Here is a 3,376-nt window from a genome sequence, read left to right on the forward strand (position 1 = left end):
TCTAGGATGTGAAACACCTGTGTTTTGGCGAAAAGCAGGCAAGTCCCTCTGGATGACATCCCTTCTCTTAAACTTATTAAACTGTATCGGTCACCGTCCGGAGCCGTGAAGGACATCGTTCCTTGCTGGTTTCCAGCACTGGGCATTGAACCACTGACTGCTCTTCTGTTGTTAACCCTTTCCCTCCCCGTGAGGAGCTGAGGAGGCTGTTGGGAATGAGGTGGGACACAAGGACCCCCAGATTCCCTCCTGGGAGACCCCCAAGCAACAGCAGCAGTCAGCGCTGGCAACCCCAGAGAGTCCCTTTAGCAGCCAGCAGTCAGAACGGAGCATGGCGCAGCCAGCACTGTGGCTCCCGTCGTGCAGCCCCCAGGCCCCCCCGGCGCCCGGGCTGCTTCAGCCTTTTGTCTGTTGCAAAACCTTCTACACCCAAGGCAGGGACCGACCCCAACCCCTGCAGCCCAGGGATGCTCTTGAGCCCCTGCCCACCCCATGCCCATCCCCCTGCTGCTGCCCATCAAGGTCCCTCACTGTCCCCCTGTCCCCAGGGTGGTGCCTGCTCTGTGGGCTGCAACAACCTGGGGCTGGTGGATGACCAGGGGTGAGTCTATGTGCAAGGGAGGAACCGCTACGGGAAGCTGGGGTCCGGCTGGACCCCATAGGGGTTACGCAGGCGACAGGTCAGCCCCTGCCTGTCCCTGTCCCGGTCACTGTCCTGTCACTGTTCCCACAGGTGTCCCGTCCCCATCCCTGACCCTATCCCTCGCCCCAGTGTCATCCATGTAGGTGCCACGTCCCCATCTCTGTCCCTGCAGCTGTCCTGTCCCTGTCCCTCCCTATCCCTGCAGGTGCCTGCAGGCAGAAAGGGTCACCGGTGCGAGGAGCTGTCATGAGTGTTCCTCCAGGGTGACTCAATTACAGCAGCTTTGGGCCATGCAGGCTGGAGGATGCACTTCTGGGGGATACCTGAATCGTGTGATCCCCGGCATGCCCTGGCTGCACCGACGACAGAAAGACCGTGCGGAGCCCACACCCGTGCACCACAGCCCTGCTTCCAAGATCCACTGTGCAAGGGAGGAAGATGATCAGAGACACATGGGAGGAGTGCCAGGGAGCTAGAGGCTATGGACCTGCCTCCTACATGGACCACATTCCACAGGGAGCTATTTTTGAGGAGTCTGGGGCTGACAGTCGGACTTCAGTTGTCTCCAGAGGAGGCCAAAAGTCTCTAGGAGCTGCCTGGGAGTAGTCACGGGGAGCCAGAACACATGGACCTGCCTTGAACGTCTACAAAACCCCTCAGGGAGAGAGCTACCTTGGAAGAGTCTGGGGCTGCTACCTGGTGTGGCATAGAAGGGGAATGAGTTTGATACGTGGCCGAGGGAGGCCCTGCTGTTGAACTGGTCAACGGTTTATGTCTAAGAATACAGAGAACGAGGAAAACCTCCTGTTGAGTCACGAGGTTCAGAGTGGACCCCCTTGCTGTCTAAACTCCTTCTCAGTGCAGCTCCTTCAAGGTGCAGCTTGATCCACCCTTAGCGCCAGGCTTGGTCAACAGTTTGTGCCTGAGGATGGAGAGAAATGAAAGGGGTAACGGAAGACCTCCCATTGCGTCAGGAGGTTCAGAGAGGACCCCCTTACTCTCCAGACTCCTTCAGAGAGAACGGTTAGATCCAACCCTAGGCCCAGACTTGGGCAATGCTGGCCTGACTAAGGATTATATGTGTGTGGCTGCTTCTTAGAGCCAACGTTTGCCTGTTTCACCATCCTGCCTATGACTTCCCATGGGACAGATTCGCAAAGTTGCAAAGATAGGTAATTTGTTGAGGCGACAGATGTCACCAGTTCGGAATTGCTGTTGATAAATACACTTACCGCAAAAATGGAGCTCGAGTTAGTAACACAGCGCTTTTGTTAGCAATGTTTTCACGGGTAACACCCCACAGAGTTGGAGGCACAAGCCTTACCAAAGAGGGGGCCCTGTCTGTTGCCTCGTCTAGTGGCTGGAGTTCTCATCCTCAAAATAGAGGATTCTAGGTGCCAGGTTTATACTCATCTGTGCAAGAAAAGTGCACTGTTCAGCCTGTGCTCTCATTCAAGTCAACCCCCACTACGTTCTGCCAACTCACGGTGATTTGATACCCAGCGTCCCACACCTGGGATTTCAGGTTGCTCCAAAGGAGGCAAACAGACTGTGGGAGCGACCTGGCAGGAGTCCCGAGCAGCTACCAGGCACGGCCATGCCTCCTACATCAACACAACATGTTGGGTGCTGCCTTAGAGGAGGCTGGGCCTCTGGTGCGACGCTTGTGCCCTGGGACAGGTGGTGTGTGACCCAGCCCAAGCAGAGAAATGGACTGCGGCACCAAAGGCGCTGGGGTCTGGGAGAGTCTTAACAGGTCTGGTGGGACCATTGGGGTGACACTGGCATGCTTGCCTGTGACCTTGGCTCACCGATACGGTGTCTTCCTTAACCACAGCTGTCAGCACCTTGCTGCTGAGGATTGCCTGTCCACCGCCTGTTTGGCGCAGGAAATACAGGCTGTTACCCACTCATCCTCACCCCCGAGAGTCCCTCCAAGTCTGGCGTGCGCCCTGGACCCAGCCCAGCGGACCAGGCGTAAGGACGGAACATCACCACGTGCAGCGTGGAGGTGGCAGCAGGAGCCACGGTGCCTAAGGGCTGCCTTCTGGAAGGCCTTTGCTCAGCTGGCGGGGGCCAGGCCCGAAGTGCCTGTCTTGGCTCCGAGGTGACCCCTGCCAGCAGCTGCCTGCCGTGCTCAGGACCCGTAGCCTGGATGCTGTTCCTTTGGTTTGCTGGCAGTGTGGGAAAAGCATTGGAGCATGAGTGGCTCCTTGTGCCCCCCCAAGCCCCGGTGCCCATTGTGTCGCCCCGCCCTGGGTGGGGTGGCTGTGACCTCACAATGTGCAGGGGGCAGGCGTTGCAAAGTGCCATTGTGGTGCGTTGTGCCATCACAGCCACCCCACCCACGGCCACCAGTGTCTCCCAGTGCGGCACTGTGCTGGCACGGGCAGTACTGGGGAGAGACGGGCTCCAAGCAGAGCAGCACTGCCCTGGCACTGGGACGTCGCTTCCCAGCCTCAGAAGGCCGTGCGGGGCCTTGCTCTTCCCCTTGCTGAGCGCTTCCCCAGCACAAGCGTCTGCCTGGCCACGGCACGATGGGCCAGCTGAACTGCTGCTTCTCCCGGCGCGAGCCCGCTCCTTCTCTGTGGCACCCAGGCACAGACGGTTCCCAGCAGAGCCGCGTGCCCGGTGCCTGCGACTGCGTCCTTTGCAAGGGTGGCTCTAGTGGCAGCTGGTCGGGTGCCCTCATGTCCCGATGGCACCCTGAGCTCCTCCGCTGCGAGTGCGTGG

The sequence above is a fragment of the Leptosomus discolor genome, unplaced genomic scaffold (assembly GCF_034619465.1).
Source record: "Leptosomus discolor isolate bLepDis1 unplaced genomic scaffold, bLepDis1.hap2 HAP2_SCAFFOLD_45, whole genome shotgun sequence".
Classification (NCBI taxonomy): domain Eukaryota; kingdom Metazoa; phylum Chordata; class Aves; order Leptosomiformes; family Leptosomidae; genus Leptosomus; species Leptosomus discolor.